The following is a 21232-nucleotide window of genomic DNA, read 5'->3' as shown; positions in this document are numbered from 1 at the left end:
CCTCTTGGCTCTCTGCGTCAACCCTCTGTACCCCTACGTCACCCACACTGGCCTCCTCAGCCTCTGCGTAAGCTCCAGTTGCCTCTGCGTCAGCCTTCCTAGGCTCTGTGCTGTCTCTATGGCACTGTATCTGCCTCTTTGCTATGTATTCTCGGGCTCATGCCGAACTGCCCCTCGCTGCAACAGATCACTAGCTCGATTCTCTCAGCAAACCCTGCTCCAGAAAATCGAACTGCTCTGCGTCACTCAGCTAGGGACTACGTCACCCTTCCCAGCTCCAATCTACCCAACGAAAATCTCCAGCGCTACCTCTTGGCCCTGTGTCAGCTCTGCTAGCCTTTGCGCCAACCTCTTGGCTCTTTGCGTCAACCCTCTGTACCCCTGCGTCACCCACACTGGCCTCGTCAGCCTCTGCGTAAGCTCCAGTTGCCTCTGCGTCAGCCTTCCTAGGCTCTGTGCTGTCTCTATGGCACTGTCTCTGCCTCTTTGCTATGTATTCTCGGCCTCATGCCGATCTGCCCCTCGCTGCAACAAATCACTAGCTCGATTCTCTCAGCAAAACCCTGCTCCAGAAAATCGAATTGATTGATCAGTTTGGTGTATCTCCAACTGACCCTCAAGCCTCCTCTTGTACTTTTCTTGTTGAGTCCTCAACAGTCGAGATTAAGTCCCTAATCAACGGCCAAGATTAAATTTTGCTTGATCCTCGTCTCTTGGAACCTTCTAACCCAAAATTATATTAATACACATTGTTATTTTAATTTTCCTAAGTTTATACTTAGGACCCCATTAAAAATATTAATTATTTTAATATCTCCTCATCTTGGTAGAATTTCTCCAAACAATTTCTAGGTTTTGGAGATCTCATGTGCTTTAGCCTCTCCACCAATTTTCATGGCTAGAGCACATCTGATGCTACCAAAAATCAACAATTTACTATTCTTTTCCTATGTTAGACTTAGGAAAATCACAAAAAAAAAACTTACTGAATAAATTAAGCAAGTTCCTTAAATGAGACTTTGGATGAATTTTGCATGCTTGACACCTACCCCATGCTGAAGGACTTGTCTACCACTAAACTTCAACACTCCTTAGTGAGGAAGGTAGTTTGCACCACTCCTAGCTTATTTTTATAGAAGACAAACTTTCCTTTTACCAAGGGCTTGATTAGAATATTAACGACTTGCTCATCTGTGGAAGTATATTGAAGCTTCAATGCTCCTCTCGGACCCTATCTCTGACGAAATGATATCTGATCTCAATATGCTTGCACTTATCATGGAACATTGTATTCTTTAAGAGTTTGATGCAACTTTGATTATCACAATGTATCTCTGTGGGCTCCAACTCCTAATTGATAATCCTCTAAGCAACATGCGACGCCAAATAGCTTGACAACTTGCCAAATTTGATGCCATATACTTGCCTCTATTGAACTGTGTCATGGAAGCTTGCTTCTTGCTGAACCATGAAGTCACTACTGATCCCAAGCTGTAGCAACACCATGAGGTGCTTTTCCTATCCATTGCACTCTTAGCCCAATTTGAGTGTGTATACCCTTGCAACTTCACTCCATCACTCTGACAAGTCTCGGTCCATACTTCACTATACCACACAAGTACCTGAGCACTTGCTTCGTTGCAATCTAATGGGGCCGCCCCAATTCCACCATGAACTGGCTCAAGGTGTTTACAACAAAGTAGATATGTGACCTAGTGTTGACTAGATACATCAAGGAACCAATCAACTACCTATATAATATGGGATCCACCAACTTTGAATTTGAAGCATTCAACTTCTTTAGATTAGTGATCATAGGTGTAGTCACAGGCCTATTGTCCACCATCCTAAATCTGTTTAGAATACCAACTACATACTTCCTTGTTCAAGGAAGATATCACCTGGTTGTTTCTACACCTCCAACCCCAAGAAGTAATGCATGAAGCCAATGTGCTTCATCTCGAACTCTGAAGCCAAATCTTATTCGCACATAGTAATAAGCTTCTTTGCAGCCGTGAGAAATATGTCATCAACATACAACACCAAGACGAGTTAATAATTTCCAGTAATTACACGTTGGGATTTATCTCACTCTTGGTGAAGTCGATACATAACAAGTACCCATCAGTCCTAGAGGATGGCGCCCTCAGTTCCTACTTGAGTGTGTACAAGGCTGCTAGACCTTCCTAACCCTGTATACATGAGAATTCTTGCCTGAATCTCAAAGCCTTGAGGCTACTTAATGTACACCTCCTCAATAACTCCATTGAGGAATGCCATTTTCACATTTGTCTGATGTATCTTCTGCCCCATTACCGGGGCAACAAATATGATAGCCTAAAAGGAACTATACTTGGCGAATGGAGCAAAAGTCTCCTCATAGTCCAGCGCCTTCTTCTGGGAGAACCCTCTCGCCACAAACCTCACTTTGTATTTTTCTATGTTGTTGTCCATAGAATGCTTGATCTTGAAGATCCTCTTGGAGCTCACCATCTATTTTCCCTCTAGCCTTGGGACTATGTCTCACACTTCATTCTTCATAATGGAGTGATACTCCTTGATCATGTCATCCCTCCAAACTTGCTGGTTTGTTGCCTCCTCAAAACTGGTAGGCTAAGATTCATTGATATTACTCATGAGAGCCATATAACTGGGAAACTTCCTTGGTGGTCTACTCTCCTTGATTGTGTCCGTAGAAGCCTCCACATGCTCTTGAGTGTCCCTCAATATTTGTTCTAGCCATCGATGCCTCCTTTTGACAGAATTGGAAGGACTCTCCAACTCCTTCTCTTGACTTGAATATTGAGTCCTTAGCAGAGATTTAATCGACCATATAAATATTTGGAATCCAAGTAACAGTGATACTTGCCCAAATTTGTGAACTTGGAGGCCAAGGACTAAAGTTCCTGCAAACACTATGAATTTATTTCAAAATAATTTGTTAGATCAGATGGAGAATCAAACCACCTAAGATTAACCAAAAACTATCAATAATATGGTTATATCTCCATCTAATGAAAAAATAGATCTTACCACTATTCAACACAACATAGAGATGCCTGTAGTCAGCACATACCACAAATCAATAAACAAGAACACCTTGGATTGCACCCCAAAGTCTTTATTATGATTGAAAAAATAGTTCCTAGCATGACAATAGTTACAAAGCTGCTTCAACAGAAATTTTCTAGCTAGAGATCAAGATGCTACAGACCTAAATGACTTCCTAATTTATGGATAAATCCTCCAAATGGAAAAATAACGACTAGTTTCTTGGATTCTTGTCAAAATAATCTTGGTCGTTGATAAACACTTCAAGATCTTTTAATTTTGGCCCTTGATTTTTTATTTTTGAGGAATTTTCGAATTTATCATTTAATTCCATTTTAATTAGCTCAAAATTAATTATTTAGAGCCAATTTCCTAAAAAAATTGACTTTCGCTTAACCACGAAGGTCCAAGGGTCCAAATTTTCTTGAAAAAAACAATATTCCCTTGTGGAGGACCTTTAAAAATTGACTCTTTTAAGACCCACGAATTTTTCCATTTGGAGAATTTATTTTCCTAAGACATTTTAACTTGACTCTAATTAAGTAATTTTCTGACTTAGGATTTAATTTTATTTTGCTGGAAAAATTAATTAATTTACACATGAGGGGGTTTAATTATTTTTCCAACCCTCTAATTCATATATTTTTTCATTTACAAGACTCAAAGAGGGAATACACATTCGTCTTAGACCCTCAAGACATATAACCCATCTGCGACACAATATGATCTAGTAAACCAAGTGATTTGTTATAAAATAATCAAGCCAATTAGCTTAAATTATTCTCAAAACACTTTTACATTAGACTCAACTAAAACATTAGGACTCACTTGATAATTTGACAATAAATTTCACCCTAGCGTTGAGGGTTTAAGTTGTAGGGAAAAAACTCTTCTAATTAGCCATGTCGAAAAACAAAAATAACCAGTAAAGTTAAAAAACCTCCTAGGATGTAATTCGTCATCAAATTATAGGCTTACCTAGGTCGTTACATAGACTCAAGGTTTTACTAAGATCATTTACAATATATAACTTGCAGAATGGGATGACCATGACACATGGATTGCTGATATGTGATCCAATCTTTGTTGAAAAAAGTTGGTACTTCCACTTCCTTGGAACTTTGACAAATCCGGTGCAACATCTGGCTCCATATGGGGGCACGTTGCTTTCAAGAAGTAACGTGAGAATCCTAGAAACCTGCATCTAACGAAACAAAAGCACATCAAATAGATATCCATTTAACATCGAAATCATCATGCATATATAGAAAATACCATTGGAATAGAAAATCTATTCTAACGATTTCAAATATAAAAAACATAATATAAATGCGTGAAACAAACTATCTAACGACATGAAATAAAAAGGGAATAGGGTTAGAGATACCATTTAAAACAATGCCTATGTTGAATTCTGACAATGATAGGACTCTGTCTTATCCGAATATCGAGTTGCTCCCGAGTATCAGATGCATCAAACTTCTTCCTTCTTCTCTTTCGCCTTTTATGCTTGCTCTCGGTAGGATGTGATGTTGATGTTCATGCGATCGGCATGCAACTTTCTATCTAATTCGGATAACGTTCATTTGAAAAATTTGGAATGTCACTGATTTTTGTGCCCTGCTCTTCCTTATTTTCGTGACCCTGTTCTGTCAAAGCCGCTGGATCGATGTTGCAATCATCGATCTGATTTCCTTCAGTTTCCTTCCTACTTGGATTATCCTCTTAACCATTTCTCAATGGAATCAATGACTTCTTCATAATAAGATGAAGGCTGTTGGGGCAGGCTGGGAGGTTCATGTGCTGGATCCTTCGGTCTTGGCTGGAGTTGTGATTTTTCCAACATTTGTAACTTACTTTGAAGAGTGACCTGTTCAATTCTTATGGCATTTATTTTGTCAGCATGTACCGATTCCATAATTTTCATTTGTTGTATGCGATCAACCTCCATGGTCTTAATCACGCTTTGCAACCTATCCTCAATGGCTTTCATTTGATTGGAATGCTTATCCTTAATAACATTGATTTCCATGGCATGATTTTCCTCCATGGTGATCAAATGGTCTTGCATGGTGGTCATATGATTAGAATGATTAGTTTCCATGATTTTCAGCTCCTTAGTATGTTTTTCTTCTCTAGCTAATAACCTGTTCTGAAGAGATATTTGATTAGCTTCCATGTCCTTTATCATTCTGTTATGATCTTCTTGAATATAATTCATTTCTTTAAGATTTGCTTTTATGGAACTTAGCTCCTCAACATTTTCCTCTTGTATGGTATCCACCATGTTCTGAAAGTTGATCCTTTGATTATATTGAGCAACTTCCATCGCCTGTAACCTGTTTCCTATGGAAGTCATTTCTCTGGCGTGATCTTCTATTAATTTTGCTTGACTAGACTGCATGTTTGTGATAATCTGAGTTAATTCCTCAACAAGATGCTTATCATTTTCTTTTCTATCGTCAAAATGATTAATTTGGCTACTAGTTCCTGCCTTTCCACTATCGAGGACTCTTCTTGTTATGGCACAAGTGGATTCATCATGACAGTGATTACAGTATCTACAATATGGTGCTTCTTGATCACTAACATGGTGTAATTGATTCTCTTGTATCTTCTTTATGAGATTTTGCATATTAGCAAATTGATTATTCCTCTTAACTTGCATACTTTTAACGATCTCTATTAATTCTTTAACCTCGTCTTCCTCTTCTGGAGGGTCATGAGGATAACCTTGAGTGTTAGTACAATGGAAAGGGACAGACAAGTCATCCATAATGACTTGCTTAAGGGGAAAGGGAAGCTAATGGATGTCAGAGAGATATGAAAATTCCGAAATCCAAAATCCTATAGCAACAACTGATTAAGTTTCTTCTATTTGTTAAATAAACTGAACAAATTATTTACTGTGTTCTACGGTAAATATCAAAGATAATACACCACAACGTTCACAAATAAAATACTGTGGAATAAAATTAATTTTGGAAGAATAGATGCACACACACACAAGTACACAGTTATTTTTGGACCAATGTCCCCGGAAAAACCCAACTTGGGAAAACCAGTGCAACAACTGAGGGTTTTGTTATTATGCAGTAGTAAATCTGAGTACAAAACTATGGATGCTCAAATCTAGCAATCCATATAGAGAAATGACTTATAAAAGGTATAGTGAGAAAAATCTCACTCCCATTGGTGATCCGACACTGACCTTGGCTCAAGATCCGCTGCTCTCTGCTGCCTCCGCACAGTCCCTGCGTTAGCCTACATAGTTTTGTGTCACACAACTTGGACCAACGTTGTTAGAAATATTAATTTCTAATTGTTTGATTGATTTCTGAGAAATACATAGAGGTTTCTGTAATATATTTAATTGATTGATAATATTTGAATGATGATTACAAGGCTGAGAAGGTGCTCCTTTAATAGGAGTTGACTGGCCATGCCTGATCAGAGAGACAATGTCCTTTGAGACTAATGTCTCTTCGTCTAGCTAATTATTTGTTAATTAATTGATTACAATTATCCATTTAATTATTTAGGTAATATTTTAACATTTTAATAATTTTATGAATTTAAATTCATAACATTGCCTTCCCCTTAAGATGCTTTGTCCTCAAAGCATAGGTAGGTTTGGGTGTTGATGAAGAAAACGTTTTGATTCCCACGATGAGTCTTCCCCTGGTAACTTCTTCCATTTGATGAGGTATTCCTTTATTGTCTTGGATTGTAAAACCTTTTCTCGGGTAGCGAGTATACCGTCAGGTTCGAGGACTATTCTTCCTTCTTCATCGGTCTCTGGTATTTCTGTTTGTGCTATTTGATTTTGTCGTAATACTCTCTTGAGACTTGATACATGAAAGGTATTATGGTTTCGACACTTGTCAGGGAACTTTAATCCATAAGCTACACTACTCATTTTTTTGATTATCTGATACTACCCATAATATTTAGGTGATAATTTATTCTTCCACTGTTGTTTTAGTGATAATTGCTTATAAGATTGGAGTCTAACAAAGCCCCAATCTCCCTCCATCCAACCCCCATTGAATTTCTTCTTATAATCTCCCGTTGAGACATCAATGAGCAAGATTAAAACATAATCGATGGCTAAGATTAACTAGAACTCGATCCATGTCTTTTTCTAGAAGATTCTGACTTAATTAATACCCTTTAATTAATCAATTTTCCTAAGTTTGGACTTAGTTCTCATTAAAAAAAGATTAATTATTTTAATTAAGTCGTCTTTAGGTGGAATTTCCAGAAACTATTTTTGGGTTTTGGAGAATACATGTATTATGGTCTCTTCACAGAGTTTCATGGCTAGACCACATCTAATGCTACAAAAATCAGCAAGAGATAGATCCTTGTTCAAGAAAATCAAGAGATCCACAAGAAGCGAGCCTCTAGCAGAAATTCTTGCAAAAAATGAAAGAAGCAGAGTCGCCACTTGAACATGAATCTGTCTCCAAAATCCAGAAGGCAAAAAGCCAAAAAGTTAGTCAGGAAAAAGCAGGTGGATATCAAGGAAGGCTTCCTGTCTGAGAAAAATGAAATTATGAATGCTTATTAGAATGTAGTTTGTTTAATCGAGCTCTGAGAGCAGGGTTAAGCAAGCTACCAAGATTCTTTCTAAAGTAAGCCTTTCTGAATGGATGAAATAGTGGAGTCGCCACCCAAACAGGAAACTAAGCCAAATGTCCAGGTGCTAAAGTGCAAATAGAGGAGTGAATAAGGCAATAAGGAGATTAGTGAATGCGGTGTCAAGAAGATGAAAATGGATCATAGGGTTACAAAGATTAATGAGAATGTTGTCAACACCAAGGTCCAATAAATTGGTCCTCGACAATGATGCCAAAAATGTTGTGGCGTTGGCAGGCCAAATGAAGGATGAAAGATCACAAGATGATAGAATGTCGCAGACCTCGGCAACAACGCCAAAAAATGTGGTGTTGGTGTTGATAAATGGAAAGATGGAGTATGTTTTTTTGAAATATTTTTGGAAAACTCACGTTAGAAAATCTTTTGTCGACGTGTTTCGAACCAACGAGTGTGGTTCATCGTCAGGACAAGTTGAAAGAATCAGATCATGGCTACATGTTAAACAGGGATGGCAGATCTTCCAATGGTTAGGGTTGACTGGAGAAAACAACTATATTAGGCTTAATTGGACGAAGGCCATAATTGATTAAGAAACGGCTAGATTAGGTAGGTTAAAAATTATTTAATAATATTATTATCAATGAAAAATTATTTATAATGCCTTTTAATACATTTTTGGATTATCTAAATTATTATACTAAATCTTATTAAATTATAATACCATAATAGGGTAGAATTTACAAAATTTTTTAGCCAAAACATATTACTCAAATCTAAATATCAATATTATAATGGTTAATATTAACCCCTAACAGTTAGTTATAATAAGGGTAATCATAATTTAATGTATAATATTAATATTTCTACTGATATTGATAATAATTTAATAAGGGTCTAATCTTAATTATAATGATATTAATAATATTAATATTTATTTAAACCGAGTCATAAATGCTTTAATATAATGATACTAAGTATAATAGTAATAAACCTCTTATTATAAATCTAGATAGTAATCTATATTAACTCATTTAGATAGTTATGACAAGGGTAATATTACTAATGTTTTAATATGAGTCAATAGAATTGCTTTAACATTGTCTTTAGATTAAATATTATTAAACAATTGTAGAAAGTGATATTAATGGTTTTTGTGAAACTTTTTAATTTAATTCGTTCACCCATCTAAAGAGAAACAAATCAGTTAGTTAAGATAAGGGCAAAAAAGGAAAGGGGGAATTTTTTTTTAGCTTAAGTCATTAATAGAGGGGGGGGGGGGCTATGACTAGGAAGAAAGGGCAAGGATCCAACAACTACTTATCTTCCACCCATCATCCCTATTGAGATTAAAAGGCCTCTTTTCAATTTCAATAGCTTCCTTAAAGTTCCAGTGATGAAAATGCGCAACCATAGCAATCACTTGGGCTTGCTTAATACAAACATGATGATTAGTCTTCTCCGCATGTTCAGCCAATTCAGAGGATTTGGTTCTCCCATGTTTCAGGTCTGTTGTGTGCTCATTAATCCTTTGGTTAATCGAGCGACCAGTCTCACCAATGTAGGGGGTTTCGCATGAACAAGGAATAATATAGACACCTTTCATGTCCTTGGGGTTAATGGGATCTTTTACGGATCGGAGGGAATTACGAATGGTTTTGAGAGGTTTGAAGGTCGAGGGAACATTATGCTTTTTAAGAATCCTAGTAATCCTATCAGTGGTCCCTTGGATAAAAGGCATATTGACACTCGGGATACGATCTTTAGGTTATTTTTTGACCACCGAATTCTTTAAGGCTTTAAGGAAAGCTTTTTGACCGAGGTGTCTGCTATAACCATTTTCAACAAAGACATTAAGGAGATGGGATTTCTCTCCATCGAAGCTCTTTTCATCGCAGATTCTCAGGGCACGAGTAGCGAGGGTGTTGAGAATGCCCAACTTCTGAGTTGGGAAATGATGGGAATTGACGTGAAGGTATTACTCAGTGTGAGTTTTCTTCCAATATACCTTGTGGGAGAGTGAACCATCTACATTCTTCGAAATTAGAATATCAAGGAAAGGGGGGCAACCATCGACTTCTTGTTGCATGGTGAATTGTATGGCGGATGATTGACTGTTAAGATGCTTGAAGAAGAGATCCAACTCCTTTTGGCCATGAGACCAGATGACATTAGTGTCATCTACAAATCTCTTCCAGAGTTTGGGAAGGAGACGGGCAGAGGCTAAAGCTTTGGATTCAAAATCTTCCATAAAAAGATTAGCAACAACAGGGGACAGGGGGGAGCCCATGGTGACACCACAGGTCTGCTCAAAGAACTCGCCTTCGAAGCTGAAAAAAGTGGAAGTGAGACAGATCTCAACTAATTGAGCGGTATCAAGATTCATGAGACGCTTGATAACCTCCATGGCTTCTTTTATAGGGATGCAAGTGTAAAGGGAGACTACATCAAAACTCACCAGAATATCCTCCGGTTCCAGTTTTATGCCTTTGAGTTCTTCAACAAAGGATGTAGAGTCTTTAACAAAGGACTCCGTAAGGCCGACTAAGGATTTAAGCTTAGAGGCGAGGAATTTAGCTAGAAGGTAGGTCGGACCACCAATGGTGTTTACAATGGGTCTAAGGGGGGCTCCTTCCTTATGAATCTTTGGAAGTCCATAGATCCTAGGAGTGATGGGACTGCTCTCAATGAGTTTATGGCAAAGGGAACTCACTGAGCTACTGGATTTTATGGCAAGAGCCACGGTCCTGGAAATCTTCTTAAGAGGGTTTTTGGAAAGCTTTTTATAGCTTCCACTATTATATAAATGATCCAACATCTTCTTACGGTAGTCCTCTTTGTCAAGGATAATAGCGGCCCCTCCTTTTTCAGCGTTCAGGACAACGATATTATTGTTCTGGTTTAAGGATCTGAGAGCGACGATTTCTTCTTTGTTGAGGTTGCTTCTCGGGGGCTTCGCCTTCCTAAGTACAACGGCACAATCCTGTCTAACAGTGTCTTTAATATTGTTAGGTAAATCTCTGATCCCAAATTCAATGTCACAAATGATGTCGTCTATTGGCATCTTCCTAGGGGCCATGGCAAAATTTAAACCTCTACTTAAGAGCTTAAAAACAGAAGGGGGAAAGGAGAAGCTAGAAAAATTGATAACTTTGTTGTTTCTACAGAGAGGGGGAATACTATTATTATCATTACCATAGTTTTTGTCAATTCCATTGTTGTAATTTAATTTATTACTGTTATCATTAATGTTATACTTACTGTTGCATCTAAGGGATAAATTTTCATGATCATTGTTGTTATTATTAGTAATTGATATATTATCATTGTAATTATTAATGATAATCGTATATCATCAACGCCCTTATTATTATTATTATTATTACCACATGTTATTAAATCAATTTCTTGTTTATTAGGATTTTGATTTTGTTTATTATTATTATTACACACTATTAAATCTATTCCCCGATTATTAAGATAATAGGCATTATTATTCTTATTTATTTCTATATAATTAACCTTATTACTCATATCGCTCTTATTATAATTAAACAAAGCAAAGTTCTTATTGTTATTAGAATCAATAATACTATCATTATCAGAAGCAGAGTTTGGTAATAGTTTAAGAGGGACAGAGGGTAAGTCAGAGGAATACATCATAGATGGAATTGTAGTGGAAGGAGGAGTTCGATGAATATTATCAGCTGGTTGAGGAACTTGGGAAACAACGCTATCAAGACTCTGGTTATCCATTTCAAGGGGAGCAGGTGGGTGTGCGGATTTGATCGAAGGAACAAAGTGGTTGAAGAGACCCAAATCACGGGATAATGAGGGCATTGATCGGGTGTGAGGAACCCCGAGGACAGGTTCAGTTGAGGGGTCGCTGATACCGTCCAGGGACTAGCGCTGAGTGAGGGATATATCGATGGAGGACGGGGTTAAAGACTGCGCGCCGTGGATTGATCCATGCTGAGATTGTGGAATGGGAGGGGTGCTGGAGCGATGAATGGGAGGGAAATGAGGTTCCAGGAGGGAATCAGAATCTAATGCATCGTTGGATGGCCTGGGATCCTGTTGAGACTCGCAGATGGGATCGAGACGAGGATTTGTTCGTGGAGGGGAGGGGTTCAACTAAGCGTCTGGCCGGACTAGATTGAGAGGATTGTTAATAGAAAAGGAATCATGGAGCAAACTTGAGTTATAATGATAGCTGATTTTCGGAGTAACAGATCCATGATCCTGAGATGAGATGTTGTTAATCCATGCGCTGAGAGTGGAGACGTGGCTTCCATAGATCTTGCTGTTAGAAGATACACTAGAACCTGCTTGGTGAGAAATCTTGTTGAATTTCGTGCGCTGTTTTTGTGTCCAGATCTCCTCCATGCGTAGAGATTTCAGCGCAGAAGAAGCATCAATCATCTCCCACAGTTTTGTAGTTAATACACTGGAGAGTTCCAAATGCAACGAAAAAAGTTTCCTGGAAAGAAGATCAAGCCTTTTTCTGATTCCAGAATTCTCAGTTCCAAATTCAATCAAGATGGAGTATGATGCAAAATTGTTGTAAACTCTAGCAACAAGACAAACTTGTCCCTGGCAACGACACCAAAAAATGTTGTCCCCCGGATTGTACAGGCACTGCGACAACACTCAGGATGGGGACTGTCACTTTGATCCCCACCCACTCCGTTCTAGCTGTCTCCCAGCAGCAGGCTATGGGGGGTAGTCCGTATGGAATGAAGTGAAGGAAAGCAAGTTGAGAATCGACTTACTTGGGAGACACAGATGAGTGGTCTAACCACTTGGTTGAAATTAAGCAAGATTATTGATTAAATTAGATTTTCTATTATGAGACCAGTGCCTTAATGGAGTCACAAATTATGGCTTCTTATGAATTGGAATCAAATGACCGGATGGACACCCGCTACTTGAATGATTGACTAATCTATATGATATGCAAATCCTAGGACCTATGGGCTTGAATGATTGACTAATCTATATGATATGCAAATCTTAGGACCGATGTGAGATGAAGTGATCTTGGTAAATTTTAGTTAAATGCCTAGTCTAAGTGTAACCTTCCTCTAACTATTTTGAAGCTGGGCTCCAAGGTAGGTTGTGGGAAGGAGGCTAATAGAAAGCAGGCTAGGGCTTGATTAACGATACCTTCTGTTAGGCTTCTATCACTCTATGCCTCCGGCGTTGCAGAGACTGTGGCTCAGAGCACTGCAAGGTCACCGTGTTAACCACCGAAAAGTTGCTGAGGCCCCTCAAGCTTGATAAGAAGGGTTGTCCTATGTGTCTGCCAACCTAGCTTATGTTATGAGGTAAATTATTAATGCAAATCTAAATCTAGTATGCTTATGCAAGAGATCATGAGTGAGAATTATCTTGAGCTAAGATTTTCTTAAGTTGTTTAAGTACTTAATTAGAATCATTTTAAGAGTACTTAACAATAGTGAATTGCAATCTTAAACAAGATAAAACGCTTAGAGATATAAGTGCAAATTTTAACAATATTTTACAAGATACCAAGTAACCCAAGATGCCAAATGCTAAGAATGTTGATCACATATTTATGACAGTTTATACCAGCAATACTACTTCAGAAAAATCAGATCTTATAAATGTATTACAACAGTGCATAAACCACTTCAAATGATGAAACTTATCCAAAACATGGAACATCAAATTTCCAATTTGACCAACAATCTTTAGATCACTGCAAGAGGATGTATTCAGTAAAATTTCGGATCTGGTTTCTTGATTTACAGCAGTAAGTAAAGACAAATCAGCAAAGATAAAACTGCCAAAAATAGATGACCTATATGCCAAAATTAGGAAAATGCACCAGAACTTGAAAATTTCGATTTTAGTGCTTTTAGAGAGTTTGATTAAGCAATTTTTAGAACTGATATGTTTGTTACAGCAGTGAGTTAACCACAGATCAACAAACTAATCAAGCCAAAAAATAGATGTCCAATATTTCTAAAAATAGAAAAAATTCACCAAACTTGAAAAAATTAATTTTTGAGTTATTTAGAGGGTGTGATTCAGAAATTTTAGAACTGATATGTTATTACAACAGTGAGTTAGTCACAGATCAACAAACTAAAAAAACTGAATATGTTGCTCCAAATGTCTAAAAATAGTAGGAAAATACTGAAATATCTTGCTAAGAAACTTAAACCCATGGTGGGAAACACTAGTTCCTTTGTCAAAGATTCCAATCACTTTATCAATGGGATCAAACAGATAAAACTAGACCAGAATGACATGCTGGTTAGTTTTGATGTAAAATCTCTCTATATTAACATTCCCATAGATGAAGCCATGGAAGTTGTACATAAAATCATTGATCCTGACACAACCACATTAGTTGAAATTTGTCTAAAATCAACCTTTTTTAGTTTTAAAGACGAGATATATGAACAGACTTGCGGTTTAGCTATGCGTTCACCTCTATCTCCCATCATTGCCAATCTGTTTATGGAAGATTTTGAAACTAAAGCCATTGAGTCCTCCCCATTAAAACCTAAAAAAGTTTGTCGATGACACTTACATTATTTGGGCTCGTGGAAAAGAAAAATTAGACATTTTCCTGAAACACCTTAACAATCAATCTAATTCTATCAAGTTTACAATGGAAGTGGAAGAGAATGACAACCTTCCCTTTCTTAACATCCTAATCAAAAGAAACCAAGATGGTTCCATATCTCACCAGGTCTATCATAAGAAAACCCATACAGAACATTACCTTCATGCCAACTCTCACCATCATCCTGCTCAGAAATTTGGGGTTCTCAACACTCTAGCAACTAGGGCTGTTCGCATTTCTGATCATGATCATTTTGAATAGGAAAAGAACCATTTCATGGATGTTTTTGAAAAGAATCGATATAAAAGACACCAAGGAATCAAAGCTTTCAAGAAGGCGGAGAATCCTAAAAACAAACAACCAATGGATGATTACGCTGGTAAGGTTCACCTCCCCTACATATTGGGCAACACTGATAAAATTGCTTACATTTTAAAAAGTAACAATATAAAAACCACCTTTAAACCTATGAACACCATTAGCAGATGCCTAAAATCGGTAAAAGATCCCATTGATCCTACATGTCACAAGGGGGTTTATTCGGTTCCCTGTTCTTGTGGCAAAACCTACATTGGTGAAACTGGTCTATCAACCTTAACTAGGATTCAACAGCGTGCCGCTGACATTAAGCATAATCGTTTCAAAACCTCAGCTTTGGCCGATCACTCCAATAGAACCAATCATCATATTTGTATTGAAAACTCTTGTGTCGTGGCCAAAATTGATCATTATCACCATAGAAAATTTAGAGAAGCTATTGAAATAGGAAAGCACCCTAACAACCTTAACCACGATGATGGTTGGAAAATAAGTGATAATTGGATTCCCACTCTAACCTTCGACTCCACCTTCTCCTAGCTGCTCCCTACCCTCTTATCGCTAAATGTGACCTTTCAATGTCTTCCTTATAGGGTTTATATTTACCAACCCTAAAATTTGTATTAAAATATTTTAATAAAAAGTAATAATTAAAATTAAAAATTAATAATAAAAATAAAAATGAAATTATTTAGTTCAATTTAATTTTAATCATTAGATTCAATTTTAAATTTTAATTAATTATAATCAATAATGAAATAATAAGTTTATAAGCATTTATACTTTCGAAAATCATTAACAAATATTAGTTAGTAATTATCATTAATTAATTTTTATTTTATTTTATTTTAATTTCAAATCTTAAAAATTAATATATATATATATATATATATTTTTTTTTCTAATTTCAAATCTTAAAAATTAATAAAAATTAATTAATAATAGAAAGAAATAATAAGTTTAGTTCATAATCATCAATAAATATTAGTTATTAATTATTATTTCATTTTAATCATTCATTATAAAAATAATAATAATTTAAACAACCAGTTAAATACTATTATTAAACATTAGTTACTACATTCAATTATTAAACATCATGAATTATCAATAAACACAAATTTATTTATTAACAATTAATTTGTGAATTAGCTTGCTTAAAATTATAAAGCATTTTTATTAATCTTTAAAAGAAAACTAGAGATTAAAATTAAAATTAAAACTAAATTAAAATCATTATCAAATTAAAAATTAAAACTAAACCTGAATTAAATCATTATCAATTAATTCACGCTCCTTCCTTCGGAATTTGTCGGCTGCCATTCATTCCCATTCTAGCCCTCACCTTTATTGACGCTATTGATTTCTAATGTTTGACTTATTCACTCATGGATCTATCTTGATGATTAACCACAGAGGATGGTTCGAAACATTGATTCAAAAAATATGAATGCAATGACTCCGGAAGATACAACCGCACAAAATATAAATCACAGAAGCCTCAAATCAATAAATAGTAAGTTTTTTGCTGGAAATTGAAAATTCAATTTTTTCGGTCCTTATCAAGCTTATACTTAAGAAATATTTCTGACTTGAATTTCAAAGTTGTGCAGTAAATTTTAGCAAAGTTAAATTGTTAGATTTAGGTCCAATTAGAGATGCTCAAGTGACCAAAACTTGTGAAAACTTAAATTTTGCAATTTTAATCGATTTTGGCCAATTAAAATATGATTTTAAGGCTTAGATATTAATGATCTAGCTGCTGTAATAAAACTAAAGAAAAACAAGGGTTTAAAGGTCAAGCCCTAGGCCTAAGGCCTTGAAGATTCCACTGTTGAAAATCGTTGAACTTTGGGATCATGTTGCCGCTTGAAAAATAAGAATTTTGAGACATTAATTCTGCAAAACTGCTAAGTATTTAGCCTTAAAACTTCATATTAGGGTTTCTATCAATTTTAGGGCAATAGAGGCCAAGAATTGGAGAATGAGGCTAAGGGAAGCGAATTTACGAGGATAAATGGGCTAGGATGATAGATCGGGGCACAAGGATGAATAATGTTGCCAAAACCTAAAAACCTGTGTCTCAATTTTTGTTTTTATTTTTCCGGATCTGAACTTTGCCGTCAAATATTCAGTAAATGTCCTTGCAAAATTGTCTAGAGACTAGATCTTACCTTCAAGGGCCTAAATCTATCTCTTCTCCCACTTGATTCCTTGATCCAACCTTCAAAAATGAAAATAAAAACACCCAAACCCCAAATATATACAAAATACTAAAAATCCCAAAACCCAAGTTAGAAAAAATAATTTACAAGTTAGATCTACAAAATGATTCACAAGATCTACAAATATATGAGTGTTTTAAAAATTTTAAATTTTTGAGAAAGATATTTTTATGGAGTTTTTTCCTTTGAAGAATGGCTAAAAATACTTTAGAAACCCCAATGTATACTATAGCCTTAACGAAGATTTAATCCACCATATAAATATTTGGAATCCAAGCAACAATGATTCTTGCCCAAGTTTGTGAACTTGGAGGCCAAGGACTGAAGTACCTGCAAACACTATGAATTTATCTCAAAATAATTTGTTAGATCACATGGGGAATCAAACCACCTAAGATTAGCCCAAAACTATCAATAGTATGATTCTATCTCCATCTAATGAAAAACAAATCTTACCAATATTCAGCACAACATAGAGATGCCCGTAGTCAGCACATACCACAAATCAATAAGCAAAAACACTTTGAATTGCACCCCAAAGTCTTTATTATGATTGAAAAAATAGTTCCCAGCAGGACAATAGTTACAAAGCTGCTTCAACAGAAATTTTCTAGCCAGAGATCAAGATGTTAGAGACTCAAATGACTGTTCAATTTATAGATAAATTCTCCAAATGGAAAAATAACGGCTAGTTTCTTTGATCTTTGTCAAAATAATCTTGGCCGTTGATAAACACTTCAAGATCTTTTAATCTTGGCCCTTGATTTTTTTATTTTTGAGGAATTTTCGAATTTATCATTTAATTCCATTTTAATTAGCTCAAAATTAATTATTTAGAGCTAATTTCCTAAAAAATTTGACTTTGGTTTAACCACCAAGGTCTAAGGGTCCAATTTTTCTTGAAAAAAAAATATTCCCATGGTGGAGGACCTTTAAAAATTGACTTTTTTAAGACCCACGAATTTTTCCATTTGGATTTTTTTTTTTCCTAAGACATTTTAACTTGACTCTAATTAATTAATTTTCTGGCTTAGGATTTAATTTTATTTTAATAGAAAAATTAATTAATTTACAAATGATAGGATTTAATTATTTTTCCAACCCTCTAATTCATATGATTTTTTCTTTTACAAGACTCAAATAGGGAATACACATTTGTCTTAGACCCTCAAGACATATTACCCATCTGCGACACAATATGATCTAGTAAACCAAATGATTTGTAATAAAATAATTAAGCCAATTAGCTTAAATTATTCGCAAACCAATTTTACATCAGAATCGATTACGACAATGGGGCTCATTGATAATTTGACAATAAATTTCACCCTAGCTTTGGGGGTTTCAGTTGGAGGGAAAAAACTCTTTTGATTAGCTGTATCAAATAACACATGTAATCAGTGAGGTTAAAAAACCTCCTAGGATGGAATTTGTCATTAAATTATAGGCTTACCTAGGTCGCTACATAGACTCAAGGTTTTACTAAGATCATTTACAATATATAACTTGCAGAATGGGATGACCATGACACATGGACTGCTGATATGTGATCCGATCTTTGTTGAAAAAAGTTGGTACTTCAGCTTCCTTGGAACTTTGACAAATCCGGTGCAACATCTGGCTCCATATGGGGACACGTTGCTTTCAAGAAGTAACATGAGAATCCCAAAAACCTGCATCCAAGGAAACATAAGTCCATCAAATCGATATCCATTCAACATCGAAATCATCATGCATATATTGAAAATACCGTTGGAATAGAAAATTTAGTCTAATGAACTGAAATATAAAAAACGTAATATAACTGCATTAAATAAACTATCTGACAACATGAAATAAAAAGGTGAATACGGTTAGAGATACTATACAAAACAATGCCCATGGCATCATATGCCCTCAACATAGTGCATACTGAGCATCTACCAACTTTTTGGCAAGTCTGTGGGCTGCTTCTCGGATGTGCTATGCAAAACTCTGACAATGCTAGGACTCTGTCTTATCCGAATATCGAGCTGGTCCTGAGTATCAGATGCATCAAACTTCTTCCTTCTTCTCTTTTTCCTTTTACGCTTGCTCTTGGTAGGATGCGATGTTGATGTTGACGCGATCGACATGCAACTTTCTATCTGATTCGGATAACGTTCATCTGGAAAATTTGGAATGCCACTGATTTTTGTGACCTGCTCTTCCTTATTTTCGTGACCCTGTTCTGTCAAAGCCGCTGGATCGGTGTTGCAATCATCGATCTGATTTCCTTCAGTTTCCTTCCTGCCTGGATCATCCTTGTTTAACCATTTCTCAATGGAATCAATGACTTCTTCATAATAAGATGAAGGTTGTTTGGGCGGGTTGGGAGGTTCATGTACTGGATCCTTCAGTCTTGGCTGGAGTTGTGATTTTTCCAACATTTGTAGCTTACTTTGAAGAGTGACCTGTTCAATTCTTATGGCATTCATTTCGTCAGCATGTACTGATTCCATAATTTTCATTTGTTGTAATTAGTATGCAATCAAGCTCCATGGTCTTAATCATGCTCTGCAGCCTATCCTCAATGGCTTTCATTTGCCGAGAGGAGCAGTGAGGCTCCAACACATAGGGAACAATAAGGCTCTAACATAGAGGGAGCAGTGAGACTGTTATAGTGATTTGTTGTGGAATTGAAGAAGTGAGGCTTTAACAAATGTGCATATTACAAATATTCTCTCCAAGCCATTCAAATTTTTCAGAGAGTAGCTTGGATTGATGGATGTGATGCTTCCGTGAAGTGGTCACGCGCTGATCGAGAACAGTGAGCTATGCTCTTCCCCCTTGTCTTTTGAATTCCACTATTTTGGGCGTTTGGGGGGGGTGCGGTAGAGCCATGGAGCTCCTGGGGTTGAGGGAACACTGGACAATAGAGGTGTATGTGATCCCTACTCTTTGTGGTAGGTTGCGTATCTCCCCTATCGTCAAAATAGGGTGCTTGTAATCTTTCTCACTTGTGGCAAGTTGGGTATCTCCCCCTATTATCAAGTCTGGGACTTGATAGAGTATACCCCAATATGCATTCTACCCACAAGTTGGGCTTGTTGGGATTGCCACCCATTTGGCCAATGGGTGAGGAGACTTGAGTGTGTGTGTGATTCTTACCACTGGTAAATTGGGTATCTCCCCTAAGTTAGTGGATGCAGGTGTTCTACCACTTGATTCTTGAGGATCAAGGTGGGAAGATCAATGGACAATAGGTGTGTGTGATCCTTATGCTTTGTGATAGGTTGAGTATCTCCCCTATTTTCATTGTACGACGTGTGTGATCCATGCCGCCTGTGGCAAGTTGGGTATCTCCCCCCTATTGTCAGGCCCAGGACTTGACCAAGTGGATCATTCCTCTTCTTCTTTAGATTGAGACATTACTGTTTAGCTGAGATTAAGGTCATGGAACTTGACTTGGAGACCAGTAGGGCTTGGAGGATCTTTATCCTTGTTGTAAATCGATCTCCCCTACTGTTTTTTATGGATTCTTCTTCTTCTATGAGACAAGATGATATGAGGTGAGACGAGATGAGACATGATGCAACAATGATGAGCTTCTTTTATATCAAGACATGTTCATTCGAGATGAGACTTATGATTCCATTGGGAATTCCTCCCTAACTGAGAGGGATTGTTGAAAATTGAGGCAAGTATGGGATGAATTTCCCATGAGAAGCCCATCTTGTCGCAAGAAAATTTATATTTTTTAAAAGAAAATATTATTATTAATGTGTTCCTTGATGTGACAAATTGCTTGGGTAAACAATCATTAAAGAAATGTGGAAAATATATTTAATGTTCTTGTAAGCAAATTCAAATTTCAGAGTTTCCCTCCTATTTCTACAAGTTGGCTTCTTCGTGTTGGCTTGCTCCAATGGTCACAACTTTTTTCTTATAGAAACAACTATAAAAGAGCATCTATCCTCTTCCATTGGAGCTCGAATTTCTGTGGCTCGTATTCTTCTGTGGTGGCTTATGTTCTTCTGTGGTAGCTCAAATATCTTTGAGGCTCACATCTTTTGTGGTTCACATTCTTTGTGGAGGATCGTACTAGATCAACAGTGGCTCACACTATTTCTCTAAGGCTCGATTATATTCTCCTGTAACTCACATCCTTTCTGTGATTCGTTGACATTATTTTGTGGCACATATTTTTTGAATCGTTTGTTGACATAATTCTATGGATGCTCACATTATCTCATTGGTTGTTGGGTGTGTGTTATATTGTTTTCCTATATGCGGACCCAAGGATGGTGGGCGAACCCAAAGATGGTGGGCGTACCTACCCATGGTTTTGTGCATGGGTTTTGCACATGGTTTTGGGCATGATGGTTTTCTGCCTAGGGTATTTTGTAGATCCAGTCAAGGGAACTATGGTTATGTTCTAACCCAAGGTTAATGGATTGGGTTTATGAATGTTTCAGCATGT

The sequence above is a fragment of the Pinus tabuliformis genome, chromosome 8 (assembly GCF_031772625.1).
Source record: "Pinus tabuliformis cultivar Carrire ecotype Pingquan chromosome 8, CPIR1, whole genome shotgun sequence".
In the NCBI taxonomy this organism is placed as follows: domain Eukaryota; kingdom Viridiplantae; phylum Streptophyta; class Pinopsida; order Pinales; family Pinaceae; genus Pinus; species Pinus tabuliformis.
Note: the sequence above shows the minus strand (reverse complement) of the source record.